General features: G+C 46.4%; 3 non-coding genes across 3 annotated transcripts; 1 reads left to right on the plus strand and 2 right to left on the minus strand.

Annotated features, from left to right (window-relative positions):
- Positions 1-9,669: 9,669 nt before the first annotated feature.
- trnat-ugu (transfer RNA threonine (anticodon UGU)) lies at positions 9,670-9,744 on the minus strand. Its single transcript has one exon. It is a non-coding gene; the product is annotated as a tRNA-Thr (tRNA).
- Positions 9,745-10,855: 1,111 nt separating this feature from the next.
- On the plus strand, positions 10,856-10,939 carry trnal-uaa (transfer RNA leucine (anticodon UAA)). Its single transcript has one exon. It is a non-coding gene; the product is annotated as a tRNA-Leu (tRNA).
- Positions 10,940-12,149: 1,210 nt separating this feature from the next.
- On the minus strand, positions 12,150-12,223 carry trnat-agu (transfer RNA threonine (anticodon AGU)). The gene has a single exon. It is a non-coding gene; the product is annotated as a tRNA-Thr (tRNA).
- Between the last annotated feature and the right edge of the window lie 958 nt (positions 12,224-13,181).

The raw sequence follows: 13,181 nt of genomic DNA on the forward strand, positions 1-13,181 counted from the left end.
TAAATATATTCAAGAAGGAGTTAGATATATTTCTTAAGGCTAAATGGGTCAAGGGATATGGGGAGAATGCAGGGAGAGGGTACTGAATTCGGATGATCAGCCATGATATCATTGAATGGCGGAGCAGGCTCGAGGGGCCGAATGGCCTACTCCTGCTCCTATTTCCTAAGTTTCTATGTTTCTATGTCTGTCTCCTGGAATGTGTTTTGCTTTTCACTTTAGTATTGCAGCTCTCATAAAATTGCTGCTGACAGTAAATAATAATTCTAATAGGCCGAAGACCGTTAAAAAAACAAACCTGGAGGCTTTGTGTCTTAATGCGAGGAGCATTCGTAATAAGGTGGATGAATTAGCTGCGCAAATAGAAGTAATCGAATATGATTTGATTGGGATTACGGAAACATGGATCCAGGGTGGCCAAGGCTGGTAACTCAACATGCAGGGGTATTCAATATTCAGGAAAGATAGGCAAAAAGGAAAGGGAGGTGGGGTAGCTTTGCTGGTTAAAGAAAGGATTAACACAATTGTAAGGAAAGATATTGGCTCTGATTATGTGGAATCTGTATGGATAGAACTGAGAAAAACCAAGGGGCAGAAAACGTTAGTGGGAGTGGTATATAGACCTCCAAACAGTAATGTGGAGGTTGGGGATGGCATTAAAAGGGAAATTAGAGAAGAGGACAATAAGGGCACAGCAGTCATCATGGGTGACTTTAATCTACATATAGATTGGGCTAACCAAATTAGTAACAATACTGTGGAGGAGGAATTCCTGGAGCGTTTACGGGATGGTTTCCTGGACCAATACGTCGAGGAACCAACCAGAGAGCAGGCCATCTTAGACTAGGTATTATGTAACGAGAAAGGATTAATAAGCAATCTTGTTGTATGAGGCCCCTTGGGTCGGAGCGATCATAAAATGATCGAATTCTTCATTAAGATGGAGAATGAAGTAGTCGACCCAGAGACTAGGGTCCTAAATGTAAATAAAGGAATCTATGATGGTCTGAGGTGCGAGTTGGGTAGGATTGATTGGGGAAAGTCACTCAAAGGGTTGACGGTGGATAGGCAATGGCACACATTCAAAGACCGCATGGATAAACTACAGAATTTGTTCATCCCAGTTTGGCATAAAAATAAAACAAAAAAGGTGATGCAACCGTGGCTAACAAGGGAAATTAGGGATAGCATAAGATCCAAGGAGAGGACATATAAATTGGCCAGAAAAAGCTGTAAACCTGAGGATTGGGAGCAGTTTAGGATTCAACTAATAAGGACAAAGAGATTAATTCAGAAAGGGAAATTAGAATATGAGAGTATGCTTTCAGGGAACATAAAAACTGACTGTAAAAGCTCTTATAGATATATGAAGAGAAAAAGATTGGTGAAGTCAAGTGTAGATCCCTTGCAGTCAGAATCAGGGGAATTTATAATGGGGAACAAAGAAATGGCTGACCAATTAAATACATATTTTGGTCCTGTCTTCACAAAGGAGGACATAAATAACCTCCTAGAGATGTCGGGGAACATAGAGTCTGATGAAAGTGAGGAACTGAAAGAAATCAGTATATGTCGGGAAATGGTGTTAGGGAAATTGATGGGATTGAAGGCCGATAAATCCCCAGGGCCTGATAACTTACATCCTAGGATACTTAAGGAAGTGGCCCTAGAAATAATAGATGCATTGCTGATCATCTTCCAACATTTGATGGAATCTGGAACAGTTCCCATGGATTGGAAGGTAGCTAATGTTAACCCACTATTCAAAATTTGGTAGAGAGAAAACGGGGAATTACAGACTGGTAAGCCTGACATTGGTAGTGGGGGAAATGCTAGAGTCCATTATAAAAGATGTAATAGCAGAGCACTTGGAAAGCAGTGACAGGATCGGACAAAATCAACGTGGATTTACAAAACGTAATTCGTGCTTGACTAATCCACTGGAGTTTTTTGAGGTTGTAACTGTTAAAATAGATGAGGGAGAACGAGTGGATGTGGTGTATTTCGACTTCCAGAAGGCTGTCGATAAGGTCCCGCATAAGAGATTGGCGTGTAAAGTTAAGGCACGTGTGATTGGTGGCAAGGTATTGACTTGGATAGAGAACTGGTTGGCAGACAGAAAGCAAAGAGTTGGAATAAACGGGTCTTTTTCTGAGTGGCAGCAGTGACTAGTGGGGTACCGCACGGATCGGTCCTTCGGCCCAAGCTATATATATTAATGATCCAGACAAGGGAACTTGAAGTAATATCTCCAAATTTGCAGACGAAAAAAAGCTGGGTGGGCTTGTGTGCTGTGAAGAGAATGCTGAGAAATTCCAGGATCATTTGGACAGGTTGGGTGATTGGTGATTGGTGATTGGGCAAAAAGCATGGCAGATGCAATATAACGTGGATAAATGCGAGGGTATCCACTTTGGGGGCAAAAACAGGAAGGCAGATTATTATCTGAATGGTAATAGATTGGGAGAAGGGGAAGGGCAACGAGACCAGGGTGTCCTTGTGCACCAGTCGCTGAAGGTAAGCATGCAGGTGCAGCAGGCGGTTAAGAAGGCAAATGGTATGTTGGCCTTCGTAGCGAAAGGGTTTGAGTACAGGAACAAGGATGTCCTGCTACAGTTGTACAGGGGCTTGGTGAGACCACATCTTGAGTATTGTTTGCTGTTTTGGTCGCCTTATCTGAGGAAGGATGTTCTTGCCATGGAAGGAGTTCAGCGAACATTCACCAGGCTGATACCTGGGATGGCAGGAATGATGTATGAGGAGAGATTGGTTCGATTGGGCGTATACTCGCTGGAGTTTAGAAGAATGAGAGGGGATCTCATTGAAACTTATAAAATTCTGAAGGACTGGACAGACTAGATGCAGGAAGGATGTTCCCGATGGTCGGGGAGTCCAGAACTAGGGGTCACAGTCTAAGGATAAGGGGTAAGCCATTTAGGACAGAAATGTGGAGGAATTTCTTCACCCAGAGAATGGTGAACCTCTGGAATTCTCTACCACAGAAGGCAGTAGAGGCCAATTCATTAAATATATTCAAGAAGGAGTAGCAATTATTTTTTAAGGCTAAAGGGATCAAGGGGTATGGGGAGAAAGCAGGGACAGGGTACTGAATTTAGATGATCAGCCATGATCGCATTGAATGGCGGAGTCGGCTCGAGGGGCCGAATGGCCTACCCCTGCTCCTATCTTCTATGTTTCTATTTTTAACTCTGGAACAATCTGCTGGTTCGGGCAGTGGACGCCGATTCGCTGAATTTCTTCAAGCGAGAGCTGGACCTGTTTCTGGCTGGGGCAGATTCACCTCTTGCAACAGCTCGGTACTGTGAGGGATACAGGGCCAGGGTGATTTCCTGGGCTAATTCCACTCACCTAGATGTGTCAGAGAGGATTTTCCCCGAATAGAAACCGAGATGGAATGGACACACACTGTTTGAAAGGCGGGCTGATGGGGTTTTGGTGGCAGTTAAATTCTACACTGGCTGAACGGCTATGTTGCCAACGGCTCGTTGTTTTGGTGGTGTGATTCTCGCTAAAGGGTTTCACTGATTGATATGTGAGGTCACATGTACAAATCCCGGACAAGCACAATATGTTCCCATTTGTAGTGAATTACCATCAGTTTCTTGCGCAGCACAAACCATCTTGCCTCGCGCTTGCTGCAACATATATGTAATAATAATGACGCACGCCTTCAATGCATCATTATTGTGATTCGAGTTCCGAGCAATGTCAGGCTCCATAATCATAATTGATCATAAGCTGCCATTCAGCGATTCTGGTTTGTCTAAATTGAGACTCAAAATGAAAAAGTCCTCGTTTGCTCCGCGTTTCTATAGCCTCCCACGTCCCTATAATGTCCGATTCTCCCAGTTATTCACACAGAAATTGCTGCCCTGCCAATCCAGGTCAGTAAGCACAGGAGTGATGGCTGGATGGGACTTGGTGCGAGTAAGGACATGGGCAGGCAGGATTACCTCAGTTTTCTGAAGGATGGAACGTAGCAGGCCGGCCAGGCATGCTTTGGAATAGTCAAGCCTGTTGTTTTCTGTTCTGGTCACCGCACGCAGGAAGGATATATTGTCCTTGGAGTGGTGCAGTGCAGATTTACCAGATTAATACCGTGGCTTACAGGGTTAAATTATGAGGATTAATTGTATAAATTTGGCTTCTGTTCTCTTGAATTTAGTAGGTTGATGGGTGAGCTGATCATGGTGTTTTAAGTGTTAAAAGGTTTAATAGTGTAGATAGTGTTAAACTCCTTCCTCTGACTGGGGAATCAAGTACAAGGGGGAAAAATTTAAAACTACAGCCGCTGCATTCAAAAGTCAAATCCGAAAGCATCTTTTCACATAAAGGTTTGTAGGAATCTGGAACTCTCTCCCCAATAATTCCGTGGGGGTCAATTGTTGCTTCCAAGACTGAGATCGGCAAGTTGTTGTTAGGTAAGGGGATCAAGCTATATGGAGCAACGCCAGACAAATGTAGGTGAGGTGCAGATCAGCCATGAACTAATGTAATGTCGGAGCAGGTAGAAGGTTGAAAGCACTACACCCGCTCTAAGTTCGGGAATTCTGTTCTCTTCCTTCTCAGATAAGTTTACCCTATATTAGGTGTCTGCAGACTAGATCAAGAAATCGTCCTTTCACTCCTTCTATACTGGAAGGTCGCTTCCCCCGAAGCAACTCCACCCTTCATTCTCCTTTTCCAGTTCTGGCACAGCTAGAAGCAGAGGAGGTCGAAGCTGGACCAGGTTCAACCATACACAGCAGTACTGCGCAGAAGCCAGCAGAGGGAGCAGCAGAACCAGGTGGTGCAATACTGCACAGCGGCCAGAGGAGGGAGAAGAAGTACCAGGTGGTGCAATACTGCACAGCGGCCAGAGGAGGCTGCAGCAGTGCCAGGTGGTGCAATACTACACAGCGGCCAGAGGAGGGAGCAACAGTACCAGACACACCTGGATACTGTTGAACAAACATACACACGTGGAGGGATTTTACCCCTACCCGCTCGGGGTTAAAATCGAAATTTTCTGCCTAGTATGGAGGCAGCTGCGGCAATGGAGAGATCTACAAGAAAGTAACTCATGTGGAATACCAGATTACAAGAAGAAACAGCCTCAAAATAAAAGTGAGCTCTTTAGGGCTGATATCAGGAGAATGATCAACACTTAGAATGGACTCCAGGCAGAGCGGTGGTGGTTAAACCCTCGGAATGATTTATAGGAATAAACTGGATTAAACAATGAGGTGAAGACTATGGATGCCCTGGAGGGCTGTATTAGAATGGGCTGAATGGCCTTCCTCAGAGGTAAGGATCTTGTGATCATTGCGGGTAGGTGTGAAAACTGTGTCCTTCCCAGTCCCAATCATTATTTATCTTAATGACTGCCTGTATACTGAATAAAACTGGGACATCAATCATTCTTGCCAATTTTTATTCCTCAATCAACATAACAAAAAATAACAGATGATCTGGTCATTATCTGATTGCTGTTTGTGGCAGCTTGCTGTGCGCAAATTGGTAACCATGTTTCCTACATTACAACACTGATGTACAACAGTACTTCATTGGCTGTAAAGTGCTTTGGGACGTCCGTTTGTGGTAAAAGGCGCACAATAAATGCAAATCTTTTGTTCATTTATCTACTTTAACGCGATGAAAATCCAGAACTGGTTGAATATCGCATTCAACTTCCAGAAAAAACTCGTTCATACAAATAGTAGGCCGTAGAGATTACCTTTGATCCGGCATATTTGCACTGACCCTCTTACCAAAGCGTTTGAGATTCACGTGGATTCATTTGGAAACTGCTCTTTTATCTTTCCAAATGTTTCAAAGGGAATTCAAGGTCAAAAGTCGAGAGCAAAATGAGGGGTCGTCCGGGATTTGAAACCGGGACCTCTCACATATTCTATGCTAATTAACCCGAAGCTAGAATCATACCCCTAGACCAACGAACCATTGATATAAAAAGCAGCACTTAGAGCGTTTCCATAAGTAAGCCATGTGTTGGCTGTTCTTGATAAGCAGAGCACTTGAGCCCGGAAGAAGGTCACTGCAAACCACGATATTGATATCAAGCCTTTAAAGACATCAATTAATGTCTTTCTTAGCAATCAATTACCTGTGGTCCTTGTAAATATAATCGGATGTGTCCATGTTAGATAAACATGTATTTGTGAGTTGCTGTTGTGCTGAATGTAAGTGATTTTGCGTCTCTGTAGTTTGCTGATATACTTAGATGTGTCTGTATTATCTATATATATATAAAGCGGTCGATCTGTCTGTCCTTCTGTCTGTCTGTCCTTCTGTCTGTCTGTCCTTCTGTCTGTCTCACGTGTGCGTCTGTCCGGTATGCGCTCGAAAGTTATAGAGAGTACCTACGCGTGCGTTACGTCAAAAGAAAGCTTACCTCTTCCAAAACGGTCTTAAGCGTATTTACGTTTCAGCCGGGCAAAAATCGCGCCCGTGGTATCCGAAAAACCTTCAACATTCTGCTCATTAGCATCTCATTATCCGCTCATTAGCGACAGAGTGACCTCGAGGTTTGGTGACCTGACGGTCGACCAATCGGTGCGTGTGTGGGCGGGCCTTATCGTTCTGAACTGAGGTGAGTAGCCGCCATCTTGCTTCCATTCTTTTTCCTGCTTTCTGCTTCTTTCTTTTCAAATATACATTTCCAGCAAAATAAAATTGTTTTTATTAAATTGTTTAAAAAAAAACTAGACTCATTTGTAAGTATTTTCTCTAACCTGAAGATTTTTTTCCTACCTTTCCCCGGTTTTGTTAGGCCTGAAAGCCTGGGCCTTTCTTGCACAGCCAGGCCCGAGCTAGGTAATTGTCCCACGGTTTCTGCTAAGCTCCTCACCAGCCCCCCCCTCGCGCCCCCCGGTGTCACGTTACCCGGGGCAACGGCGTCAGCCACGAGGGTCAGGGTGCGCGCACAGCAGGAGCAGCTGAGACGTGGCGTCTCTCTGTTCCCCGCTCGGCTCGGGCGGGGGGTCGGCGGGGCTCTCGGGAGTGCGGATCTCGGCCGGGGCTTGGTGAGCGGGAAGGGTTACCCCGGCAACCGGGTCCGCCAGCCGTCTCTCACAGCCGCAATCGGCGGTCTTGAAGCCAGCTCGGGAGGGCGGGGCTCCGGAGGGCGAGGGGCCGGTGTTCGGAAGATCGGGTATCCGGAGATCGGTGGTGGGGTTGGTGGGGGGTGCCAGGGTGAGCCTCGGGGGGGCAGGGATCAGGGGGCTCGGGAGTTCGGGGGGGGCGAGCCTCGGGGATCAGGGGGCTCGGGAGTTCGTGGGGGCGAGCCTCGGGGATCAGGGGGCTCGGGGATTCTCCCCCTTATCCTCCCCTTCCCCTCCCTCTCCCCCTCCCTCTCCCCCCCTCTCCCTCCCTCCCCCCTCCCCTTCCCCCCCTCCCCCTCCCCCTCCCCTTCCACCCTTCCCCCTCCCCTTCCCCCTTCCCCTTCCCGCCCTTCCCCTTCCCCCCCTTCCCCCTCCCCTTCCCCTTCCCCCTCCCCTTCCCCCCTCCCCGCCTTCCCCCCTCCCCTTCCCCCCCTTCCCCCCTTCCCTCCCCCCTCCCCTTCCCCCCTTCCCCCCTTCCCTCCCCCCTCCCCTTCCCCCCTTCCCCCCTTCCCTCCCCCCTCCCCTTCCCCCCTCCCCTTCCCCCTCTCCCCTTCGCCCTTCCCCTTCCCCCCTCCCCTTCACCCCTCCCCTTCCCCCCTCTCTTTTCCCCCCTCTTCCCCCCAGTCGCTCTCTCTCTTCCCCCCAGTCGCTCTCCCTCTTCCCCCAGTCGCTCTCTCTCTTCCCGCAGTCGCTCTCTCTCTTCCCCCCAGTCACTCTCTCTCTTCCCCCAGTCGCTCTCTCTCTCTCTTCCAACAACAACATTCCCTCGAAAAAGCCTCGGCACCGCCGGGCACTTCAGCTAGTTATTAATGTATTGGTGGGTGATCTGTGTCAGTTATAAATGTATTTCTGAGGTCTGAAAATGTCCAGTCCGGCACGATTCTACCTTCTCATTGCCCCACGTGGGGTACGGTAGACTATCTGTTCCATTCGGATTCAACATTTGTTTTTAGTAACTATGTTGACATTTAGAAATGTGATAATTATAAAAAAAACAACTCTTGTTCCACCAGCCTCTCTGACACCGCTTCCGCGTCACATAATCTCTCTGCTACCTCCCAAGTGTCCCTCAATCTTTCTGATACAACCTGAGTGTTCATTACCCACTCTGATATCTCCATAGCATTGCTCACCCTCGCTGATAGATCCTCAGTGTCTCTTACACTCTTTGAAACATCCGAAGCGTCCCTTACGCGCTCTGATACATCCTGAGAGTTTCTAACCTCCCTGATACCGCCACAGAGTTCACTACTCTCTCTGGTATCCACTCAAAGCCCTCATACCCCCTTGATACTATCTCAGGAACCCTTCAATTCCCTCACATCCTCTGAGCTGACCTTTGCTCTCGCAATCCACTCTGAGAAACTTTTAGACTCCCTGATACCAGGTGCAAAGAGTGTTTTGAATGCCGTGGCTCAGGCCATTATGGGCGGTACCGGCTGACTTCACAGTGTGTGTAGGAAAGTTAAGTGGACTTTGTGTGTGAGAAGACCACCGAAACGTTTTACTTGGAGCTCCGCTCTTGAGGCAAGTTTTGTGTTGTCAGGTAAACTGCTACAGTGAAAGCACAAAATTAAAAACAGAAAAAGCTGGAAATATTCAGCAGCTCAGGCAGCATCTGTGAAGAAATATTCATTTTACCAGGACATCACTGCCCACTGTGACTGATACTTCACGTGGGTCATAACTTACAATTTCAACACCTCCGTGCAAGGAACAGTTTGGGCGGGAATGAGGTCCTTGCTGATTTGAGAAAATAGAGCGAGGCAGCAAAACAAAACTCCCCACTGCGGATTGGGCAAAGATGGCACTCAGATGCAGGAGCCTTGGATGTGTTGAAGTAATGAAAAAAAATCTAGTCTGAAATGCAACAACGCTAGAACTCGAAACCCTGCGTGCAGAGCGGAGTCGATTAACGGTCCACCTCCTTAACCTCTCAACCACCGCGCCCCGTAAACACAGCACAGAGAGATCTTTTCTTTCCTTCTTTCTCAATGCAAATCCCTGGACCCAAAGCAAAAGCAACAGGAAAGTCAGCTTTCAGTTGTCAGTCCCCAGCTTCAGGAATGAGATAGCAATGACGTGCTAGCGTGGCTGAGCGTTCCAAGCGCTGGATTTAATTTTCAGTCTTTTCAGGGGAGTGGATTCAAATCCCACCGCTGCCACAATTATGTTTATTTTCGGGTTTTACCAAAGAAATGCTCGCTGCAAAGTTCAAAATAAAAATATATGATATAGGAAGCATTGATTGGGCCAAGCAGCATCTAGTGAGTCATACTCTTCATCAACAATCCCTTTATTAAGCGGTATCGTGCGTGGCAATGCTATTCTTTTTATTCCCTCCTGGAATGTGAGCATCGCTGACAAGGCCAGCACTTATTGCCCATCCCTCATTGGCCTTGAGAAGGTGGTGGTGAAATTCAACGCAGGCCTCGCAGCCACTGGAGCCTTCATCCAGAATGGGAACTGGTGCAGCCACAGTTACTTTTAAAAGAATTGTAGCCTTTTCACACGAGAAGAAACTCACCCCTGGAGATTCTATAAAAATAGGCTCCGCTGGGAATCGAACCCAGGATCTCCTGTTTACAAGATAGACGCTTTGACCAGCTAAGCCACGGGAACCAATGCTGGCGCAATCTCTCGCCCCCACTCACTGATGTCTATCAGCTTCCGGTCGCAGTCTTCTGGACTCTCAGGCCGTTTCTTATTTCTCCAGCTCTCTTGTCTATTCCGCCATACGTCCCATTGCTCTCTGTATCTCCCGCTTAATTTATCTCAGTGTCAATCTGTGAGGTGATTCTGAATGATTACCCTATGTTTGTGTCTTATATGAAATAAATGGGGGGATCAGACAACTCTTCCTCTGACACTGGGGAACAAATAAGCCAACAGTTATACCACGATATTGTTTACTGTGATGCAGCAAATACAATATTCCATCTTAAAAGTTTCAGTTTCAATTCTGGTCAAAAGAAACTGTGACTCCAACGTGTTTCCAATAGCCTGCCTTTTAATCTGACGTCACAATCGCCACCATTGCACCTCAAGGTGATTCATAACTAATAAGCAGAGAAGTCAAGCACTGAAAGGGTATTTGTAGAAAGGGTTGTGAGACTGTGGAATGCACTGGTCCAGCAAGCAGCAGATTTAAAACAAGGTTTAAAAACCGGCAGCCTGTGGGAGGAAGGGGGCAGAGAGGCAAGAGAGACACAGGAAAGATCAACTTGGAAACTATTGACCCCGCATCTACTTTAAATCCCCCCACTGTATTTAAACCCATTTAATGTCAGATTCACAAATTGATGCATGTGAGCAATATAGGACATTTATCGCTGTCTCTGGTCTAAAATAACTGCTTTATTATTTGTTCCCCCCGCTGTGTTTCGGCTCATACCCTGAATATTTATCTCCGACCTAGAATCAGTTTGTAATCTGGAGACAAGGTTTCTGCAGCCGGCGGGCAGGGAGCAGAGGCTGTGACTGATCTGAGTCATGTGGGTGCAGAAAACAATGTTTCTGCTGTTTATTTTCATTACCCTGCAGAATATTGCATACTGTTCTCAACATCTTACATACCGTTAAATATCGGAAGTTTTCGTTTATTGTAATGATCGCTGCGATTCTTCTGGACTTGCTGAATTTGCAGCAAATTAAATATCACGAAACCGTTATCGCCAACAATAAACAGGGTGAGCGATTTGAGAATTTAGTATCTTGGAGCCGACATTTCCGCGGCTGCGATGGCCGAGTGGTTAAGGCGTTGGACTTAAAATCCATATGAGGTTATCCCCGCGAAGGTTCGAGCCCTGCTCCCAGCGGGTTTTCTCATTATGATAATTAATTACTTCAAATAAATTATTTTTTTCAATCTCCTCCCTCTGGGAGGATTTTGGAATTTTAAATGCCGGTTTTAAAGAAACTAAAGGATTGCCGAGAGAACTGGTTCACTTTCTTCAACAAGGTTTGCTGACCGAATTGCAAAAGTTATCTGCAGATTGTCTGGAAGCTCCAGATAAGGAGGCCTCGACAGTCTCTGAGGTACCTTCCCATACACTCGCTGTTGTCCGGTAGCATCAGTCTGTGTAACCATGGGAGAGAGAGAATGGAAAGTCACTGGAAGGCATGTTTCTGTCAGCAGCAATGTTACAAGAGCAGCCATTCTAAAGTGAAAAGCAGAACACATTCCAGGAGACAGGTCAGGAGACAGACAAACGGAGTGGAGATCTGGAAGACTGACCAGAAAAGAACCAAGGAGGACACCAACTCATAATTCATCTCTCCCTCTCCCGAAGCAGAAGAATTGAACATTCTGAGTTCTGAGTTGCACCACTGAGGTTGTACAATTCTCTCTCTGTAAAACTTGTATTATTATGTCAATAAAACGATTTGTTTGAAAAGTTTGAAGCTTCATTTCTCACGGAATTTTCTTGTATAATCGGGCTGCATTGGTTCCGAAGGCCGGCTCTGCTTTCGCAGAGCTTGACTGTCGGGAGGTCCCGCAGGTCGAAATGTATCGACTGGTTTCAAAGCACCAACTCAGTTTGGGGCGTATGGGACATGTGGCCCAGGAAGAGTGGTGGTAGCAGAGCACACTTAGCAGTTTAAGTGGCTGAAAGTGAATGTTAGATTAAGGAAATACCGCAGGAAAATTATAATGAAATTGAAGGGGGAAAGTAAAGGAGAGCTATTGATTGTGGAAGGAAGAAAAGTCTGCGTTATGTTTCGGTTTGGAGCCGAAGTTGCTGCGGCCAGAATGCAGATTATTAATCACTATACGAGCACGGCACCACACATCAACAACTGGAGCTCTGCAAAGTATCGCATGGCACTGCCTAGGAAACATGGATTTTTGGTGAAGAGTCCAAAATCAGCACCGCCAGAAATACAGAAGCAGTGAAATTCAACGCAGGCCTCGCAGCCACTGGAGCCTTCATCCAGAATGGGAACTGGTGCAGGCACAGTCACATTTAAAAGAATTGTAGCCTTTTCACACGAGAAGAAACTCACCCCTGGAGATTCTATAAAAATAGGCCCCGCTGGGAATCGAACCCAGGATCTCCTGTTTACTAGACAGACGCTTTGACCAGCTAAGCCACGGGACCGAATGCTGGCACAATTTCTCGCCCGCACTCACTGATGTCTATCAGCTTGCGTTCACTGTCTTCTGGACTCTCAGGCCGTTTCTTATTTCTCCAGCTCTCTTGTTCATTCCGCCATATGTCCCATTGCTCTCTGTATCTCCCGCTTAATTTATCTCAGTGTCAATCTGTGAGGTTATTCTGAATGATTACCCTATGTTTGTGTCTTATCTATATCTATAAATCGGTACTTCTGTCTGTCATTCTGTCTGTCATTCTGTCTGTCATTCTGTCATCGCCTGTGCGTCTGTCGGGCTATGCGCTCGAAAGTTACAGCGCGTACTACGCGCGCGTTACCTCCAAAGAAAGCTTACGCTTCAGAGACGGTTTTAAGCGTATTTACTTTTCAGTCGGACGAAAAGTGTTCGCGCCTTATGCAAAAAACCTTCAGCAAAAAACCTTCAAAATTAAACTCATTATCTGCTGGCATTGATTGACTGACATCAAGGTTCCACCAATCCTGTTCCGTCACGATTGACCAATCCTACAGTACGGTCCCCTGATGGTTGCCCAATCGGTGTGTGTGTGGGCGGGACTATTCGTTTTCATCTCGGGGATGTGGCAGCCATTCTTTCACTAAGCTTCCAGCTCAAATGATTTCAGCTTCCAGCTATAACGACTTTCAAAGTTAGTATCTCTTTTAACAATAACATAAGATTTACCAAAAACGTTTTATAAGTACTTTCACTTTCATTTTTCAACCTTTTAAAAGGTAGACATACAGGGACACAGACAGGGCCCTAAGCCTGCCACTGGATTTAAAATGTTGCCCAGCACCAGATTCACAAAGGGACACAGACAGGGCCCCAAAGCCATATGAAGTTTCACTTTCATTTTGCAAGCTTTTAAAAGGTAGACAGACAGGGACACACACAGGGCCCTTAAGCCTGCCACTCGATTTAAAATGTTGCCCAGCACCAGA

Source organism: Somniosus microcephalus, unplaced genomic scaffold, assembly GCF_052327205.1.
Source record: "Somniosus microcephalus isolate GS21.2 unplaced genomic scaffold, FLI_Smic_1.0 unresolved_chr1, whole genome shotgun sequence".
Taxonomy (NCBI): Eukaryota; Metazoa; Chordata; class Chondrichthyes; order Squaliformes; family Somniosidae; genus Somniosus; species Somniosus microcephalus.